General features: G+C 42.1%; 1 long non-coding RNA gene across 4 annotated transcripts; it reads right to left on the minus strand.

Moving 5' to 3' along the window:
• Nucleotides 1-624: 624 nt before the first annotated feature.
• Nucleotides 625-22082, minus strand: LOC307109753. 4 transcript variants are annotated; one of them, XR_013814409.1, is made up of 6 exons: nucleotides 21815-22082; nucleotides 18017-18116; nucleotides 16814-16924; nucleotides 14942-15170; nucleotides 5553-5653; nucleotides 625-806 (listed from the first exon to the last, which is right to left on the minus strand). It is a non-coding gene; the product is annotated as an uncharacterized lncRNA (long non-coding RNA). The 4 variants fall into 4 exon arrangements; XR_013814410.1 differs by lacking the exon at nucleotides 21815-22082 and adding an exon at nucleotides 18683-19110; XR_013814408.1 differs by lacking the exon at nucleotides 16814-16924.

Below are 22082 nucleotides of genomic sequence, written 5' to 3' on the forward strand. Positions count from 1 at the left end.
CTAAAGAACAGCAAGTTAATCTGTTTTGCAATAACTTTTCCCATTTTTTTATTCCATTGATATACAAGGATCAGGATGGATTGTCCAGAAGATTTCTATTTTGTCTGTCTCCACTACCATTTTTATTATGAAAATTTTCAAATAAATTAAATTAGAAAAGATAGTATTAAAAATATCCTTGCCAAAACCGGTTTGGCTCAGTGGATAGAGCGTCAGCCTGCGGACTGAAAGGTCCCAGGTTCGATTCCGGTCAAGGGCATGTACCTTGGTTGCAGGCACATCCCCATTAGGGGGTGTGCAGGAGGCAGCTGATCGATGATTCTCTCTCATCGATGTTTCTAACTCTCTATCCCTCTCTCTTCCTCTCTGTAAAAAATCAATAAAATATATTTAAAAATATATATATCCTTCACCCAGATTCAACAACTCTCAGTTTTGCCACACTGCTTCATCTAATTCTCTTTTTTTTTCTGTGGAAGTATTTTAAAGCAATTCCCTGACCTCTCATTATTTTTTCATATATATATATATATATATATATATATATATATATATATATAGAGAGAGAGAGAGAGAGAGAGAGAGAAAAGAAGGGAGAGATAGAAACATCAGGCCACAGGTCAACACTGAGCCAAACCGGCTTCGGCCTCTTATTATTTCTCTTCTAGATCCTTCATTTTGCTTCTCTAAAATATGTGAATGCAGACATACCTCAGAGATGCTGTGGATTTGGTTCCAGACCACTGCAATAAAGGGAGTATAGCAATAAAGGGAGCCATCATCCATTTGCTGGTGGAGGGTCTTGCCTTCAGTTTGTAAAAAAAAACACACAAAAATCAAACAAATAAAGATGCAACAACTGTGAAGCACAATAAAGTGAAGAGCAATCAAATGAGGTGTGCCTATATTTTCTCACATAACCACACTGCTGGTAACACACCTAACAAAAGAAACAAATCCTTAATATCATCTAATTTTTAGGCCATTTTCCCAGTTCCCTTTTTTATCATTGGTTCCGTAGAATTAGGATCCAGATGAGGGCCACACATTGCATTTGATGATTATGTTTTCTGAGTCTTAAAACCTGGAACAGTCTCTCCCCATCTTGCCCCACCTTTATTTTTTTCCCTATGCCTTTGACTTTTGATTAAACTAGTCCAGGTGTTCTATAGAATATCCCATCTCCTGGATTTATCCATTTACTAGTATATCCTTGTGGAATCACTTAAACCTGAGCCTCCACCTCCTATATTTCATGTAAACTGGAGGTTAGTTCTAAAAGCTTTATTAGAGCCCTAGCTGGTTTGGTTCAGTGGATAGCGCATCAGACTGCAGACTGAAGGGTCCCAAGTTCAATTCCGGCCAAGGGTACATGCCCAGGTTTCGGGTTCGATCCCCAGTAAGGGGCTTGCAGGAGGCAGATAATCAATGATTCTCTCTCATCATTAATGTTTCTGTTTCCCTCTCCCTTTCTCTCCGAAATCAATAATATAGATATCTATACTAATAGAAGGGTAATATGCTAATTAGGCCGGGAGACCTTCTTGACATCCTTCCAGACAAAGCCATGGTGGTGAGGCCGAGGCAGAGGCAGTTAGGGATGATCAGGCCAGGAGGGGAGGGCAGTTGGGGGTAATCAGGCCAGCGGGGGGAGGGGGGAAGTTGGGGGCAAGCAGGCCGGCGGGGGGGGGGGGGGCAGTTGGGGGCGAGCAGGCCAGCAGGCAGAATGGTTAGGGGCAATCAGGCAGGCAGGCAGGTAAGCAGTTAGGAGCCAGTGGTCCCGGATTGCAAGGGGGATGTCTGACAGTTGGACATCCCTTGAGAGGTCCCAGATTAGAGAGGGTGCAGGCCGGGCTGAGGGACACGCCCCATCCCCATGCATGAATTTCATGCACCGGGCCACTAGTGTGTGTGTGTGTGTGTGTGTGTATTTTTTTTAATAAAAGCTTTATTGGATTCAGGGTTTTTTTTCCCCATAAGGGGGCATCTCAATAACACATTTGTCTGGCTATTTCAGGCTTAGTAATGTTAATATTGATCAGCAGGTTCAGGTGGTGTCAGCTAGATCTCTTCATTGTAAAGTTCCCCATAAGCCTTTCATCTAATGCTTTCATCCTTTATTGATCTTTGTCTTGATTATATCATTAGGATTGCAAACTGGTGATTTATCTAATTGTCATTCCTTCCCCATTTATTAGCTGGGAATCATCTGTAAAGAATTTTTCCTCATTAATTAAGGCTATTTGGTCACCCTGAAAGGTAGATTAAATTGGAAAGTCAGGATAATGCTTACTTAATTCCCTTAAACTGTCAATTTTCAAAGTAAGGATTTTTATCTAGTTACAGCCAATGGCATCCAATGAGTTTGCTCATTTATTTTGGAGTTCCTCCTCCCTGCCAGGAAATCATTAAGCTTTTATATATTCTAAGTATTTCAATAAAATTCAATCGCTACTTTTTAATAATTACATTATTCTATCTGGCCAATTGGAATTACTTTGAATTGGTTCTTGAGTCCTTTCCATACAACTCATGAATCTTTGATACATTCATAGTTTTGGACTCAGCAAGATATTTCAACCTCATCTTGTACATGTACTGCCCCAGATTTGCAATCAATCATTCAAGAAGTGCTAGTACTTTCAATGGGGAATGTCCTTTAGGGACCACAGTCTAGGCATTAGAGGTTGCCATTGGTCATGGTTTTTAATACCTCTAGACCTTTCTAAAAAGTACAGAAATAGTATATAGTTTTTAAAGAAAATAATCATGAGTTTATACTGATATTTCTAATTCAAATTTAATATTAAAACTCATTTTTAATAATGCCTTTGATTTCATAGTCCTCTTATACTGAAAATCTTGGTTCCTAATAACAATATAATTACTTATTACTTTATGTTGTACTATATAGAAAGTAGTTTCAAAATACTAGTATAAAGACTTCTACTAACAATATAACTATTAAATGAAGTGTTAGCTCTCTTTGCCCTTAAAATATATTCCACTATATATATTTAGTACAGCAAATCTATATATATAAAAGGCTAATATGCAAAGTGTCCCCTCGGGAGTTCGATAGCTCGCTATGATGTGCACTGACCACCAGGGGGTGGCGTGGAAAAAAGGAAGGCCCCAGCCAGCAACAAGGGAAGGAAGGCCCCGGCCAGCAGCCAGAAGGCCCTGATTGGCCCTGATTGCCGGCCAGGCCTAGGGTCTCTACCGGTGTACGAATTTCATGCACCGGGCCTCTAGTATACTATATTGTAGAATTACTTGAAATAATTATCTTCTCTGTGCAGCTACAACATTAACTTGACATACAGTTAAGCTCATTGTTTTTAGTTTACTTTAAAATCTTAGGAATTTTAAATTAAGTTTAATTTTTTTGAATGTGTAAGGTACATTTATAGAAGTCCAATGTCAAAAATACATAACAAATGTATTCAAAGAAGTCTCTTTTCCATCCTTGTCTCCTCCACCCTACATTACATTGAATTGTACGAAATTGCCGATAATTAACAATTTTACCAGCAAAATGTCAATTTCTATTGTTGAACCATAAATATATCCTCACTGTTTATTACAAAAAAGTTAACTACCATATATATATATTTGTATATATATAATTCTCCACTTTCCTTTTTTCACTGATATATATTCCAGGATCATTCCTTCTCCTTCATTTTCAGGTGCATTGTCTTCCATGAGTATATTGATGTACCATGATTTTAATTCGACCAAAACTCTACTACTGGACATTTATATAGTTTCCAATCTTTGCTATTAAAATAATGCCTCTATGAATAGTCTTGTGGGTGTATCATTTCATATTTTAATCATTAGTTATAATGCTACCCTATCTAAAAGAAAACAGCCCTCCCGCACCCCCTGCCATATATAAACCAGCCTAAGTCAGTGGTTGGCAAACTGCGGCTCGCGAGCCGTGGTTTGCTGCTCTGTTGACTAATGAGTTTGCTGACCACTGATCTTGACTCTCGATTCCAATAATTACAGGCTGTTGTTGTTCCTTGTGATTAAGCCCCTATCCCAGTGGTCGGCAAACTCATTAGTCAACAGAGCGGCAAACCGCGGCTCACGAGCCGCATGTGGCTCTAGAGCCGCAGTTTGCCGACCACTGGCCTAAGTCATTCATTCTGGTGAACATTTGTCCTGCTTTTTGGGTACCCAGTGCCTTTTGAACACCCTTCTGAAGTAAGGAGAATTTTCCCCTTCTGAGTCCCACCAAGTTAGAAGGCAGAATACGCATTCCCCTCCCCTTCCCCTGCAGCTAGAACACAGGTGTGTGACTTGCACTCTTCCAGTCAGATGCATCTGCGTGAGATTCTGGTGAAGAAGGGCATAATGAGAAGGAAAAGACATCATAGTGCACTCCTTTTGCTGGTGAGGGTGGTAGCAGAGACATGGGGTTTGGTGACTGGAGTGGTCTGTGAGGTTGAGTTCCTGATGCAGAAGTGGCATTGATGCCTTTGTCCGCAGTGGTTGCAATCAACTTGAGCTCCTGGCAGAATACAGTTGCTGAGTGGGGATGGGCATTGTTAAATATTCCCAGTTAGGGGGTGAAGCCCTGTTTCTCAGAGTGGCACTTTTGGGCCAGATCACAGCCTTGCCTAAGCTGTCCATGGAATTTCAACAACAGCAAATCTTTACTGAGAGCCTGAGTGTGTCAGGTCCAATGAGGGAGAAAGGTCCTTCCACTGTGATACAGAAAGAGATGAGCCAGGTACCAGTTACAGAAATAGCATAATGAAATCACTGCTCTTACAAAAAGGTCCCTAAAAAGTCCTCTAAAATAGATACCACTTGTGTAATATTTAAAATACACTTTTACTAAGAAAAGAATACAACATAATCAGACCATAACACATTGCTGTTTAAAGTGAGCCCCAAATTTTCTCATTGTCATCAGGACAAAGCACCTTGGCCAGAGCCTGCCTCCGTCTCAGCCCCAGCTCCTGCCCCTCATGCCCACACACTAAGCTCCGCCACAGGGAAGGACTTGCAGTTCCCAGATCACAGCTCATGGCGTTTATGTTCTCCTGGGGGAGTTTCATTAATTCATTCAGCAGTACTCATTGACTTCCCCTGAACCAGACCTCAACCCATGCTCTGTCTCACCACTACCTGGACTGCCTTTCTCCCTCACCGGGTCATCCTTCCACCCTCATCTTCCTTGTCTTCTCTCAGAAACCTTCTTTGGACCACTCAAGCTAAAGGAGGCACTCCTCTTCTATACTCTCCACGTGGAGGATAGCAGGGGAGGAGAGGGAACATGTCCTATTTCTCCTGCTAGACTCTGAGGCAGAGGTAAAATCCTGTTTAGGCACAGTGAGTGGCGTCAGGCCCGAGTCAGATTAGAAGGTAAGTGCTAGTTGAATAAATGGGTGAATGAATGAATGAAGTTTCCCCATTAATAAATAAATATAATAAACCCACAAAGGCAAGGCTTTATGCTGTTTTGTTCTGCTTTATCCTTAGCACCTAGAACCGTACCTAGCACATTAAATATTTGTCAAAATAATTAAAGTTACCTGTCAAAGAAAAATCAAGATGTCACGTATGGTAACACATACAGACTGGCCATTTACTGTGGTTAGCCTATCTGTGGATTGGCAGATGACTTCATCCAGGGCTAAAAAAAATTAAGGACAAATAGTGTTTTAGAGGTCAAATACAATAAAAGGTTTTTGACATCTTATTGAGCTGTAACCTGGACTTAATTAAAGCCTATCCCTAAATCTAAGAGAGACCAGGGCATTAATTTCTTGTTTTCACAAGCATTGTTTCAGAAATCAATATATAAAATGTTGATTTTACTTCACCTAAAAAAAAAGTCAAGATTGTTGGAATGGCAGTAGTTTCTCATTTGACCCAGGTCACTTTCTATGTGCCATACTGCCTAAGGCTTAGAGAAATATAGACAGCAATGGGGCAGCACGTGACTTCCTAGATCTGGAACAGCCAGGACCCAGGGAAAGCCTCACATCATGAATGACATCACCCTCATTGATCTAATTTCTAAAACACAATGGAATAATTTCTTCTTGCCCAAACCTACGACAGCGGTTTGGAGCAGCAGCAACTCTACTGTGGAACAATGGGAGGGCTGCACGCACAAAGGGCAATTGTTGACCTCCCCCCCTCTACCCCCTCCACCCCGCTCCCGGCAGAGGGGGGCTTACAAAGTGATCTTTCTTAGGAGTTCTGCCTGGAACTATTGTGCCCCCATGACAGGTGCTCTTACATAAGGAAGGACGAACTAGATTCCATTTGGATTTCTGTTTTTAAAAACCATCCTTCTCTGGAACTGTCCTCGCGAAAAGTCACTAGAACAGCAGGAGGGGAAAGCGAGATCCTGAACTCCCCAGGGAACTGAAGCTGCATTTCCTTTCCCTCTTTTCACTCCTCCACCTTTTCACAGCTGCCATCCGCTGGGACAGCTTTTGAGAGGAGGCTTTATTCCCCCGCGTTTTCTCTCGGGATCCTGCCGCACATAATCTTCACTGGGTTTTCACAAAGAAAGCGAGGACGGCCGTTTATTTTATCCAATCCACCGCTACATTCAGCCTTGAAAACAGCATGCGGCGCTTTACCCTCTAACAGGAACAGATAGCAGGATGGAGCCTGACTGTTTTCCACGGGGCTGATTTTTTTGCTAATCAAACACAGTTATTCTCCGAAACACTTTCAGTGCCTGTTGAGAAACAAGTGGGACCAGAAAGGACAGTCTCTCAGCACGCAACTTAGAGACGCATAGAAAATAGATAACACTGAGTTCTGAATGTGAAAACAGTAACTTGTGGAGGGGCAGTAGAATCATGTTATAGGACTACCAAGACACATACATGACATGTGCCCTTTGACCCAACAATTCTGCTGTAGGAGTCTAGCTCACAGAAAGGTTCACAACTGGGAAGCAAAGGCATATGAGTGGCACTGCTTACTGACGCACAAGTCCAGAGCCACATGAGCTGACAAAAAGAGAAACACTATGTATTGCAACGTAGAAAAAGTAAACTGCAGAACAATGTGCAATATATGATCCCATTTTTGTTTTAACAGAAACCCATACCATACGTAAGTGGAAGCACTACCTGTTTATATTCATAGATATAAAGAAAAAAATTGGAAAGAGATCCACACTGCAGTCCAGTGGAGGCTTGACCTGCTCACCACACAACAGCCAATAAGTTGAGTGACAAGGAGTTAGGACAAGGAAAAGTGACTTTATTGGGAAAGCCAGAAAACCCAGAAGATCCCAGACTAGCATCCTAAAGAATCATCTTGAGAAACTATAGAATTCAGGCTTCCTTTATGCCAGGGGAAGGAGGGGATTGAGGTCAGGAGGCAATTGATGACCTCTGACATTTGGACTGCAGCAAGGGTCCAAGGGGATGGTGAAACCTCCTTCCTTGTGGTCAACAAACTCCATTTGCCTTGGTCTCAGTCATGGGATTCCTAAAAATCTTTTTCTTTTAATATATTTTTACTAGAGGCCTGGTGCACGGATTTGTGCACTTGTGGGGTCCCTCAGCCTGGTCTGTGGGGTTTGGGCCAAAACCAGCAGTCCAACATATTCTGAGGGGTCCCAGATTGCAAGAGGGCGAAGGCCAGGCCAAGGGACCCCACCCGTGCATGAATCCATGCATCAGTATGCACATAAGATCTTTGGTTAATCTCTTCCTGCCCTCCCCACTTCCCTCTGAGATTCATCAGTCTGTTCCATGTTTCCATGCCTGTGCATTGAGCGTCTGCTCCCTGGTGATCAGTGCACATCATAGTTAACGGTCAAACAGTCGAATGGTCAAATGGTCACTTAGGCTTTTATATATACACATTGATTTCAGAGAGGAAGGAAGAGGGAGAGATAGAAATATAAATAATGAGAGAGAATCATTGATTGGTTGCCTGCTGCATATCTCACACTGGGGATCAAGCCTGCAACCCAGGCATGTGCCCTGACTGGGAATCAAACTGTGACCTCCTGGCTCATAGGTCAACACTCAACCACTGAGCCAAGCCAGCTGGGATTAAAATCTTTTGATAAACATACCTTCCTTATCTCCTTGGGAGGTAGTTTCAAGCCAGGAAGTTGTTTCAATAATTCCTAGGCTACAGGTTTGATTCCTTTAGTGATTAGCATATCAATGTGCAACGAACTAAGGAAAATTTGCTAATCCACACATTATAGGAACTGAAGCAAAATGGAGTCAGAAAGACTGATTATTTTGTTTGATGACAAACCAAACTGTTCGAGAGTGAAATCGGGGGAATTTCATTTTTTATACTTCATAAACTTTGACATTATTTAAATTTATTTTTTTAAAAATAAAGAAAATAACTGGGTAAGAATAAGGTAGTTAACACTTCTATTTACTCAAAGTGATGGACACTTTATATATTTTCTCACTTATTCCTCCAACCTTCTGAAGAAGGTAAATATTATTTCTGTTTACAGATAACAGATTCTGAAAAGTGAAACCCAGGCCTTTCTGACTCCAAGGCCCAAGATCTTATTTATTTATGTATTTATTTATTTATTTATTTATTTATTTATTTATTTATTTATTTATTTATTTATTTTTATTTCATAGGGGAAGGGAAAGAGATAGATAGAAACATCAATGATGACAGAGAATCGTTGAGTGGCTGCCTCCTACATGCACCACACTGGGAGCCAGCAATCCAGGCATGTGCCCTGAGTGGAAATCAAACTGTGACCTTCTGGTTCATAAATCAATGCCCAACCACTGAGCCATGCCGGCCAGGCAAGGCCCAAGATCTTTTCATTGGTCCAACAATGCCATCTCTTATGACATAGTCCTGGCTTGTAGATGTACTCAGAACACTGGCACATGGCTGCTGAAAGTTAGGCTTATTCTTTAAAACTTTTTATTATGGAAATTTCAAACATACACAAAAGGGGAAGGCATAGTATAATGAATCCATGTGTCCAGTATCATCCAGAGTCAACTATTTTTAATATTCTGTACCACTGTTTCATCTACCTCCAACACACACTTTTTAATAAGCATTTTTTTAAAATATTTTTTTATTGATTTCAGAGTGTAAGGGAGAGGGAGAGAGAGATAGTAACATCAATGATTGGCTGCCTCCTGCACACCCCCTATTGGGGATCGAGCCCACAACCCAGGCATGTACCCTTGACCAGAATCGAACCCGGGACCCTTCACTCCACAGGCCAATCCTCTATCCACTGAGCCAAACCAGCTAGGGCAATAGCAAATTCAAGACATCATTTCATCATAAATATTTCAATCTCTGAAAATAAATTTTAAAAAACATATAGTTTGATAAATACCATTATCACACATAATAAAGTTAGTAATTCCTTAATATTATGAATATTCAATCCATGTAAATTTTCCCAGATTGTCTCAAAAATATCTTTTTATTCAAATTTATCTCTTAAATTTTTATCTCCTTCAATGTATAATTTCCACCTCCCTTTTTCTTCATAAGATTTATTTATTAAAGAAATTAATCACTTGTCTTGTAGAATTTTTCCATCTTCTTGACTTGATTTCTTCTGTCCTTATGGTATCATTTAACATGCTTCTCTTCCTTTATATTTCTGACAGTCTGGTGTTAGAGACTTGCTAAATTCAGGTTCAATTCTTTTAGCAAGACTATACTTAAATGGTTATGTGTAGTTGCTACAACATCTTATCAGGGGGCAATTAAGTCTGGCTGGCCCACTTTTGCTTTTTTAAAAAAACATATTTTTTATTGACTTCAGAGAGGAAGGGAGATGGAGAGAGAGAGAGAGAGAAACATCAATGATGAGAGAGAATCATTGACTTGCTGCTTCCTGCATGCCTCCCACTAGTAATTGACCCCACACCCGGGCATATGCCCAACCAGGAATTGAACCATGACCTCCTGGTTCTTGGGTCAATGCTCAAACACTGAGCCACACCAGCCGGGCTGGCTGTCCACTTTTAATAACACTAAGGTTGAACAGTAGATTCAGGGGTTGCCAGCCTGATACAACCATTATAAAGTTCCTCATCATCCTTTCACTGAATAGTTTGGAACCATTGATGATTTTTGCATAGATTCATTATTTCATTAGGGACTTAGATTCATTTAAAATCCTGTAAGACAGGTGTTTTCAACACCATCCTAAGATGGAATACTATATCTTAGTTTTGGGACCAAAATATAATCTCACTTATTACCCATCATGAGTTGTTTTGGTAAGAGTAATTGAGTTTTTAGCCTTATTTCCTAAGACCATCAGTATTCTGCAACCCTCTAAGCCCCATATGGGACTATTTTGTTACTTAGATTGACATTTATATTAACCTGTTATTCAGAATTTTTATTTTTGTTTCAATTCCTAAATAATTCATAAAAAAGTAAGAAGAGCCCAGCTGTTGTGGCTCAGTGATTGAGCATCAACCCATGAACCAGGAGGTCAGGTTCAATTTCCCCGTCAGGGCACATGCCCACATTTTGGGCTTGATCCTCAGTAGGTGTGTGCAGGAGGCAGCCACTCAACGATTCTTTCTCATCATTGATGTGTCTATCTCTCTCTCCCTCTCTCTTCCTCTCTCTGAAATCAATAAAAGCATATATTTTTAAAAAGTAAGAAGAAAAATGAAAGATCGTCCATTCCTCCATGATAAGTGCCATAGTAAGCCAGTTAAACATCCCTGAATCATTTTCAATTTCACACCCTGTGTAACTACCCTTTACATTAGAAAAGGTTACTTTCATCTCGTTCATTTCACATTCATTTCTGTTCTCACTCGTTTCACATTCATTATGGCTTCTGTCCTGGACCAGGCTGTGAAGCTAAAGAGAGGGAAGGCCCAGGCCCTGTCCTCCAAGGTTCCCAATCACCTATACTGATAAAATAGAGAAATGTCCAGAAGGTTCTTGGGGGTACAGGAAAGAGGTACCCCCAGGCTATGGAATCAGGGGAAGCCGCTCAAAGGAGGAGAAGTTCAGCTGAGTTTTGAAGGATGAGTGGAAAGTAACTAGGGGAAGGGCATTCCAGGGAAAGAAAACCCATACAAAGGCATGGAGGCAGGAAAGAATAGGCCCTTTGAGAGCACTGCGCACGGCTTTGTATGGCTGGGGAGAAAGGTTTACAGGGAGGGGCGACTGTGGTGGAGCAGCGACAGGGCCAGGACATGAAGAGCCTTGTCTGCCAGGCTCAAGAGTTAGGATGTCCCTAAAGGATTTTAAACAGAAGAGGGACAGAATCTAATTTATGTTGTATATTTTGTTCCTCGGTAGATTTTTGTTTTCTTTTTTCTCTATTGAGGTGAAATTCACATAACATGAAATAAATCATTTTTAAAGTATATTTTTATTGTTTTGAGAGAGAGAAAGGGAGAGGGAGAGAGAGAGAAACATTGATGAGAAACACCAATCAGCTGCCTCCTGCACACCCCCCACTGAAGATCAAGTCCTGAACCAGGGCATGTGCCCTGACCAGGAATCAAACCAACTGAGCCACACTGGCCAAGGCAAAATACATCACTTTTACATGAACAACTCAGTGGTATTTACTAAATTCACAATGTTGTACAACCACTACCTCTTTCTAGTTCTAAAACATTTCATTGCCCCCAAAGGAAAGCCATGCCTGATAAGGAATCAGTTCCCAGTCCCCCTGACCCCCAGCCCCTGGCAATCAGCAATCAGCTTTCTGCCTATGGGTTACCTATTCCCTCAGTACATTTTTCTTTCTAAAATTAAACAAGTAATGTGGATTCGCTCAGGAGAATTAAAATACAGATGAGCAAAATAAAATAAATGTTGTTCGTAATCTTAGTATCATAAGTAACTTTCAGATTCTGTGTATCCTTCCAAACAGTTTTTTTTTCTGAGCTTCCTCACCCCTATTCCCTGTGTACTTGACAGGGGCCTCCAACCTACTGGAGTCTCCCCAACTTTCGATATATCAAAGAATTCTGCTCAAACCCCCACCCTATAAATGGCATGAAACCCAAGTCCCCACCAGTGTCTCTGAGGGTTCTGGGGTTTTTTTTGGAGAGAGGGAAGGAATGGGGGTATATTTCTTTTGATCATCTATAGCTCAGATTTTCTACCTTGATCCCGACTCATCATTTCACCTCCTGGGCAAAACTGTCCCTTCTATACTTCCCCAACCCCTCTCTCTCCCAAATATGGTCGAAACAAGCAAACTTCTAGGCAAGATTTGGGAGCAAAAGAGGATGGCTTATATTAAAGAAAAACAAAGAAGCACTCAGAGAACAACTTGAAACTGAGAATAGGGAGAAGTTCTTTGAAGAGTTCATTAGTCATCCTTATCACCGGAAAATTCTCATTGGCCATTTCTCCACTTGCCCAGCTTCTATGCCTCCCTCCCTAACCCTTTCATTCTCCAAATTTAATCTCCTCTAGCTGTGAACTCCAAAACACTCATTCTCAATTCCCATTCCCTTTGCACCAGGCAATTCAGCACTCCTTTTGCTTTGCTCTAAACAATAACGAGATAAGTTATGCTGCGAAATCAACAGTCCCTCTCTATCAGAATCCTAGTGCCAGGTTGTCAAACTAACTTCTTTCCACCTACTGGCTGCATTTCCATTGCTGCTTTGTTATTTTAAATATCTTTCCATAAATAGTTTTTGTTCCTAAATATTCTTCTACCTCTTTTGAAGTGACTACATGTATCCCCTATTTTTGGACACTTAGATTGTTATTATTATAGACAGTGCCATGTTATATATTAAGGATTATTAAGGATATAGAGATATATGTTGAGGATTATTAAGGATATAAGTGTGGAAGGGGGCACAGCAGGAGTGTATTTCAATCCTTTCTTAAAGAAAAGATAGTAGAGCATTCTGAATACCTAAAAACCTGTGCAAAAGTTTTTCCAAATAAACTTTAAAATAGATTTCTTTCATATTCTAAAAAAAGTTCTAGGTATTTTTATTGGGGTTTTGTTAAACTTATAGGCTTAGCTTGAGAAAAAATTAATATATTTATAATATTTACTCTTCCAGTACAGTAATATAGAATATCTCTCCCTTTATTTAAATTTTATTTTAGATGGTAAAGTTTTATAAATTTTCACACTTATCATTAAGTTTATTACTTGGTACTTTGGTTATTTTTGATTGCCATGATATATGGGTTCTTTTTCCCATTATCTTTCTTAACTAATTATTGCCCATACATAAGGAAAGTATTGTTTTTTAAATATTTCTATCATAATTGTCAAACTTTTTAACTCTCTTATTAGTTCTGATGGTTTTTCAAGCAACCATATAATCTTCAAGTAATGATCATTTTTTCTCTTCCTATCTAATATTTATACCTCCCTCACTGATTAGCACTTCCAGAGTAATGGTAAATAATTATAATGACAGCCCTAGCTGGTTGACTCAATGGATAGAGCGTCGACTTGTGGACTGAAGGGTCCCGGGTTCGATTTCAGTCAAGGGCACATACCCAGGTTGCAGGCTCCACCCCCAATAGGGGGCATGCAGGAGGCAGCCAATCAGTGATTCTCTCTCATCATTGATGTCTCTATCTCGCTCTCCCTCTGCCTTCCTCTCTGAAATCAGTAAAAATATATTTTAAAAAATGATAATATCCAAGTATTAGTTTTAATGGAAATACTTCTTCAATGCTTTATTGCTAAGTAAAATATTGACGGTTGGTTTGAGATCAATATCCCTTAATATTAACACATTTAGATTTTCTTAAATCAAAAATCTATGTTGATTTTTATCAAAAAATTTTAGCATTGTTAAGATGATCATATTATTTTTCTGCTTTGATACACTGATGCCATAAATTATATAAGTAGGTACCTTTAACTCTGAACTTTTCTTATATCCATGGAGTAAACCTTATTTGGTCATGATTATTTGCCTTTTAAAGTTATAATTGCAGGGTCAGCTCAGAAGAAATGGGTTGAAAGGAGGCAAGGTCAAGGGCAGAGAGAACATTTAGGAAGTGATTACATTTCTGAAATAAAACAGTGGCCATGGAAACAGAGAAGAGGTCTGGATCAATGAGATATTTAGGAGGAAAGATCAATAGTGACTCATTGGATATGAAATCTGAAGAAAAGAAGTAACTGCCGGGTTCTTGATGTGGTGACATGTACAAGATAGAGCTACAGGGAGAAAAGCAGGTCTGGTGAGGGTTGGGAAAGAGGATAGAAGATGAGCTCACTTCTAGGACTCTTAAGTTTGACCACCTGAGTTATCAGATAGAGATAGGTTAGCCATCATCTCCATGGATCTAGAGCAGAGAGGTTTGGGCTGCAGATATTGACTTGGTAACTATCAGTGCATAGAAGACAGCTAAGTGTGGAGAGTGAGAACACAAGAAGGCTAAAAATGAAACCACACAGAACATCTCATTTTAAGAGGTGGGAGAAGGAAGAGGTCCCTAAGAAGTCACAGCCAGAGAAGCAGGAACAGAAACTATTCTGTTCATCAGGAAAACAAGAGGAAAGTAGAGTTTCAAGGTGAGAGTGATCAATAGTGTCCAATAGTCCTAGCTGGTTTGGCACAGTTGGTAGAGCGTCGGCCTGCGGGCTGAAGGGTCCTGGGTTTGATTCCAGTCAAGGGCACATGCCCAGATTACGGGCTTGATCCCCAGTAGGGGACGTGCAGAAGCAGTGGAGCAATGATTCTCTCTCATCATTGATGTTTCTCTCTCTCTCCCTTTTCCTTACTCTCTGAAATCAATAAAAATATATATACTTTTTTTAAAGTGTCCGAGGGAGCAAAGCTACCAGCAAGACAAAGCTTAGGAAGTATCCTCTACATCTGCTTCGCTCTCATTGAGGCCCTCCACCATGCACTGCGGTGGAGAGAGGAGGGTGGTATCTGACTGTGCTGTGGATGGTGCACAACCTCACCCCTCTGCCTGCTTCCTTTTTCCCAAAGGCACTCACCTTCTGGGCTGCTGCTGCCTCTGCTGAGCTCCCTGCAGTCAGAACTGAAGCTCAGACCAGCATGACCCGCACATCCTCCCACCTGCACCACTTTTCTTCTTCCTCTCAGGACGAAATGCCATAACACAGGGCACCAAATCTTCCTTCTGGAGCTGGTGTCAACAGACTGGATGATGCATCATTGAAGTTGCACAGAAGTCCGGGAGAGTTATCTTCTAGTGGCACAAACCTTAACAAAGAGGAAATGGGAGACAGACATGAAGCCAACAGGTGCACTTTTCTCATTTTCCCCTTCCACAGACTATTTTGAGATTGTGATTCCTCCCTGAGGCCATGACAGAGACTCCTGTGGCTCAAGGAATCTACCTGCTAAGTGGCCTGCTGTTGCTCATCATGGTTTGTTGGAAGCTGTTGCTGGCATGGTAATGCATCATGCTGCATTGCTTGATGTGCCTTTTTCTTCACTTTTACCTTCCTAAACTCGGCCTCCACCCACAAAAAATCATCAGCACTTTAATTTTAACCCCAGGCTCAGTGATCTAGAGAATTTGGGCTAAGACACAGTTACTAAATTGGTAAATTGAGTGGGAGAAAGACTATTTAAACTCCACTTGAACTATTTGAGCTAAGAGTGTCTTCAGAGCATGTGTTCCATTTTTCTGAGATTTCAACATAATGTAATGAGAAAGGGAATAAAAAGAAAGTCGGTGTAATAGCATGAACAGAGATTAGATTTGAGAAAGGTAGAATTGGACCAGGTACAAAACTGTCAACCAATTGGTGTGTTTCTCTCTGTCTTTCCCTCTCTCTTCCACTCTCCCTAAAAATCAATGGAAAAATGTCCTCAGGTGAGGATTAAAAAAGAAAAAAAAAGGAAGTGATCATTAGGGAAAATACATAGAAACATGGGTAAATGATGTTAAATAATATTGAGTGAAAATAATTACTATATAAAACATTTGGAATTATGATAATAGCCTATATTTACTAAGAATTTACAATTGAAAAAATATACACATATGGGTATGAATTAGAATGGAAATAGTTGTTTTAGGATATGAGATTTGGGTTAATTTTTTTAAAATTTCTTTATTGATTAAGGTATCACATATTTGTCCTCATCCCCCCATTCCCATCCCACACCCCTCCCCACACATGCCCCCACCCCCCTGTTGTCCTTAACCACTGGTTAGGCTCATATGCTTGCACACAGATTTGGGTTAATTTTTATTTTGTTTAAATTCTTCTTTGATATTATCACAGCAACTTATCAATTAAAATAAATATGATCTAAGAACTAGTTCTAGAAGAAAAACAAACTGATGAATACCCAAATGACTGCTATTGACTTTCCTATGCCCTGTCATGTGTTTCAGTTTACAATGGAGGAGCGCTGGCAGGAAATTTGACTTCTACAGGAAACAACAAAGCAATCACTTGTAAACCTTTTTAAGAGAGAGAGAGAAAATGAGGGGTTTGGGTTTGAAAGTTTGACAAGGAAACCTAATTAGTATTTATTTCAGTTACAGGACTTGAAGGGACCATGCTCACCCTTCAGCTCTTCTGGGATTCCCACATGAGGCCCACAGCCTGGTGGTTTGCATTTGGGGAGCTCTGTATCTGGACTCCAGCTCTGCCACTTACTGGCTGTTGAGTTAAATTATGTAAGTTCCCTAAGCCTCAGCTCCCTCCTTTGAAAAATAGAGACATAGATAATCTACCTTATTAAACAGTGGGAAGGCTTAAACAATAGAAGGCACGTAAAACAAGCACCTAACCCCTGGCCTGATAGGCAGTTCGTGTTCAGTAAATGCAAGTTCCCGTATCCCTCCATTCCCTTCTCAGAAACCCACCACGTAGAAGTGAACCTACCACCTGGCCAGGTGGCTGTTGGGTGGAACATCGTCCTGTACACCAAAAGGTTGCGGTTCAATTCCAGTCAGGGCACTCCCCAGGCTTCGGTTCCATCCCGGGTTGGGGCACCTGCGGGAGGCAACCAATTGATGTTTCTCTCTCTCCCTCTCTCTTTTCCTCTCTCTAAAATCAATAAAAGTATATCCTCAGGTGAAGACTGAGACTGCCTACTAGGAGACTCAGTGCCTGGCACACAGTGGGCTCCCAATGAAGATATATGTTGGATGGATGGATGGATGCATGGATGGATGGATGGATGGATGGATGGATGGATGGATGGATGAATGGATGGATGATGGATGGATGGGTGAATCTGTCTTTAGATCCCTAGCAGAAGAGACATTGGGTTTGTTCTACATATTTCTAAAGACTACAACTGGTACCAGAAGGTACAGTGGTAATCCCTCCATATTTTTCGAGCAGAGAAAGTGAGTTGGCTAAGTAAGGAACAGGTTATTGGGGAGGAGCCCTTGGGAAGAACAGAAGTGAAAAGGAGACTTCGCTGAGCAAAACACACACACTCCACGTCTTGGGACTTTGCTGGGAAGAGTCCCTCTCTGGGTCTGAGAGGACTGCACTCTGCCAAAGGCGTGTTGCTCGCTTCTTTCCTTCCCCGAGGCTCTGAGGGTGGACAATGTTTAGGCCAGAAGGGAGGAAGCACAGCCCAGAGCAGTGGGCCCCCCTGGTGTCAGCAACATCCTAGAATAATCCATCTTGTGCGGAGGGCCTAACTCAGAGGTGTAGGCCCCCACAGGCCTCGGCTCAGCTGCAGATCATGGGCTGTTTCCACTTTTCTTGTAGAATAGGTGGACGCTACAAGGAGGCCGCGTTTCACATTCGGTCAGGAACAGCATTCTAACAAAGCTGCGCAAACATGGAAGGTCCCACGTCGGCAGCTGTGGGCTCCGCACCGCCAGGCTCTGGGCTGGGAGGAACGTTGCCATGGTCGTTGTTATGCTGGAGAGGTTATTCTAGATTCAGGCCGATGGCTACGATGAGAAAAACTCTTTCCAGCCTGAGAGTTTCAGTTCATCTGAGACTCTCACTCTCTCAAATCTTTTTGTCAGCTTTCTGCTGACACCTACAGGCCTACTTGTAAACATCACCCACATCTCAGCCTGAAGGAGCGCCACCCTTCCCAGCTCAAATTTTCCACTTTACCTGGGCTGACAGGCCTTCCCGGCTCCAGACAGTCCCAGGGGAGGAGGCTCACAGAAGACCAGGTGTTAGGATCTTGCGGTATCGCCACGTCTTGAAACAGCTACAGAACCAGGACAGAAACACAGTTAGAGCCCTGGCTGGTCTGGCTCAATGGATAGAGCGTCGACCTGCGGACTCAGGGGTCCCAGGTTCGAGTCCGGTCAAGGGCATGTACCTTGGTTGCGGGCACATCCCCGGTGGGGGGTGTGCAGGAGGCAGCTGATTGATGTTTCTCTCTCATCAATGTTTCTGGCTCTCTATCCCTCTCCCTTCCTCTCTGTAAAAAAACAATAAAATATATTTTAAAAATAAAAAAAGAAAGAAAGAAAGAAACACAGTTAGAGGAAGGTCCCCCTCCTCCCCAGACTCATGGAGAAGGAAACGGGTCATACACATGACAAAATAAATTACCACATGAGGGAGACTTTGCCAAACAGGCTAATGCGGGTGATCAGTGCCAGGAATGTTGAGTGAATAAAAAGATCCCTGTGGTGTAGGTGGAAGGGCTTTGGGGAAGGGAGTGAAACTAGAGCTGGCTCTTGAAGAAACAACCCAGAAGGTAAGGTGGGGAAGGAGCAGATGGCAGTGAGTGTAGTGGAAAAGCCGGGGCTTTGGAGTCCAGCAGACCGGCCTCAGATTCCGGCTCCTCCTCGCCGGCTGTGACGTCCGCTGGCCCCTGAACGTCTCTGAATATCTGCTTCCTCCTCTCGCAACGGGAATCCTCACTCCTTCCTGGGGAGCTTGCATGGGAGCTTGCATGGGTTAGAGATAGCACATGTAATTGACTTGCTCCGTGTTTGGCACATGATAAGCACTCCAGTGGCAGCTTGTATTGCTGTGGGTTTGACCCAGGAGTGACCCTGGGGTGTTCAGGGAGTATCACAGGAGACGATTTGACTGGGGCAGAGCGTTCCACAGAAAGTGAGCCTGAGGCAGCGTCGTGTGCGAGACAGAACCCAGGACTAGGAGTCAGGAGACCTTGGTTTGGGTTACTTATCTCATTTTACCAGACAAGTCCCTTCACTTTCTCTGAGCCTCTCTTTGCCATCTGGACAGTGAGGGTGCTGGTCCAGAGAAGTATTTCTCTACCCTGGTTGCATATTGGAATCATCTAGAGCAGTGGTCAGCAAACTCATTAGTCAACAGAGCCAAATATCAACAGTACAACGATTGAAATTTCTTTTGAGAGCCAAATTTTTTAAACTTAAACTTCTTCTAACGCCACTTCTTCAAAATAGACTCGCCCAGGCTGTGGTATTTTGTGGAAGAGCCACACTCAAGGGGTCAAAGAGCCTCATGTGGCTCGTGAGCCGCGGTTTGCCGACCACGGGGCTAGGGCAAGTTTGACTATTTTAGATACCTCATATAAGGGGAATCATACAGCATTTGTCCTTCTGATACTGGCTCATTTCACTTAGTGTAATGTCTTCCAGGTTCACCCATGTTATCACAAATGGTAGGATTTCCTTCCTTTTTAAGGCTGAATAATATTCCATTGTATTTATACCACATTTTTCTTTTTTTAAAATATGTATTTTTATTGATTTCAGAGAGGAAGGGAGAGGGAGAGAGAGATAGAAACATCAATGATGAGAAACATTGATCAGCTGCCTCCTGCTTGCCCCCTACTGGGGATCGAGCCCACAACCCCGGGCATGTGCCCTTTACCAGAATCGAACCTGAGACCCTTCAGTCCGAAAGGCCGATGCTCTATCCACTGAGCCAAACCGGCTAGGGCACCACATTTTTCTTTATCCACTCATTGATGCACATTTAGGTAGTTTCCATGTCTGATCTATTGTTAATCATGCTGCAATGAACACGGGAATGTAAATAGCTCTTCAAGATCTTGTTTTCAATTCTTTTGGATACATACCCAGACATGGAATTGCTGGATCATATGCTAGTTCTATTTTTAATTTGCTGAAGAACCTCCATACTATTTTCCATAGCAGCTGGATCATCTTACATTATTACCAACAATGTACAGGGGTTCCAATTTCTCCACATCCTCACTAACACTTACCTTCTGCTTGTTTTTATAATAGTCATCCTAGCAGGTATGAGCTGATATCTTTTGTGGTTTTGATTTGCATTTCCCTGTTGATCCTCTGATGTTGAGCATCTTTTCATATATCTGGTGGCCTAAGTAAATCCTCTTTGGAGAAATGTCTTTTTAAGTCCCTTGCCCATCTTTTAATTGTGTTATTTGGTTTTTTTGCTATCAACTTGGTCACAGTTTATTGATTGGTGTCAGACCCTTCACTAAGAGCTCTTTGTGTGCTACTTAATATTACAATAAACCTAAGGGGTTGAATAAATGATGAATAAATTAGCTTAGAAAGATTTTCACTTGCCTAATACCATGCAGCTAAGTTTCCTGGCTGGAATTATAACACAGATCTCTCTGACATCCCAAATGGAAATTTGACCACTGCTTTCTACCATTTCACATAACTCCCACACAGCATTGGGAATGGTGCTGTTGTTTTTTAATTCTGTTTATTTGGAGGCAAATGTCAAGCTCCTAATGCACATGAATAGGTGTATTTCTGTGAATTTAGGGTCCTTTACTCTGGCTCTTGACAAGAATTTCTGGTTAAGATGGGTCCGTTTCTAAATAGGTACTATAACGGACACAGTACTTTTTATTCAATATTTTTGTACTGCCAACAGTTGGCCCTGGAGCATGTGTCCCCGGCGCCCAACCAACAGGTGAGATGCTGCTGCCATCTTGTGGCCTTTTTTGTAAGGCCAGGCGTGTAATCCCACAAGGAGGAGAGCCCAGAATTCAAAATTTCTTCCTAGCCTGCCACCTCGTCATCCTTCTGTTGTCTTCCTACCTGGAACATCATTTTGTTTCCCCATACGTAGTATTATGAATAAATCAATTCAGCAACATAAGAAAGCAGGTAAGAACTGAAGACAAAATAATGAAGCTGCCTTCTCCTCCTAGTTACTAGCTTGCCAAGTTATTTTATTATCTGTAAAATGGGGAGAATAACACCCATCTCTTCGTATGACTTTAAAACCAAGTTAAAACATACATGTAGGCATGTGGGCAAAGAGTGGCCACTTAACAAACAGTTCCTTCCTCCCCCTTTCCCGACCCTTCGCCCTTTCTAAGCTCTTCCCACTTGAGCTATCCTCCTCTTCTGTTTTCTATTCCCTTTCCTCGGTATTTCCCCCATTGTTTTTCAGTTTCCTGGCTCCATCCCATCCCACCCTTCACACACACACAGAGGGTGTCCCTGGTCACACACACGAACCCTTACCTTGGTCAGGTGAGGCTTGGGAAGTCTCGCCACATTATCCGATTATGGCTAACCGCCCCTCCACGGCAGAATCTGTGCAGTTGTGGCTGTAACCATGCAAAACACCTCCCCCTGGGCTTCCCTAGCAGCACTCCGTGATCCTGTCACGGTCTGGTGCCCTCAAATTCTGCTTCTCCCTTATCCCCGGCCCTGGGAGGCCAGCCACACAAGCCTCCACTCCCTCTCTGACCTCATTCCCCACCCACCGTACTCACTCCGCTCAGCCCCGGGCCTCCTCCTTTTCAAGGCTCCCTCGGCCTGAAATGCTCTCCCAGATACCCCCACGGTTTGCTCCCCTACTTCTGCAGACTTCCGCTCGACTATCACCTGATCAGAGGAGGCTTCCTGACATTCCACACAACTATATAAAATAGCACAGACACAAAACCCCAGTAACTTTCCACCCCCCTTCCCCTGCTTAGCTTTCGTTTATAGCACCTCTTACCACGCACGGTATTGGTACGGCACTAGAGCAAAGGTGAATGAGTTGGTAGCTTCTTAGTGTTCTCCTGGGGGAGGGCAAAGTTCACTTGTGGGGCATTGGGTCCTCAGTCGTGGATTATTCCTGGAAACATTAATTATTATGCATGTTAGCTGGCGATAACACATGTGAGATAAAGCTATGGGAACTGATTTTCCATCCTTACTGCTGCTACTCCGCAGCACTTAGTCTACCTCCCCCTCCATATATCTTAGAATTTCTGCTTCTTCAG

The sequence above is a fragment of the Cnephaeus nilssonii genome (assembly GCF_951640355.1).
Source record: "Cnephaeus nilssonii genome assembly, chromosome: 13".
NCBI classification, from domain to species: Eukaryota; Metazoa; Chordata; class Mammalia; order Chiroptera; family Vespertilionidae; genus Cnephaeus; species Cnephaeus nilssonii.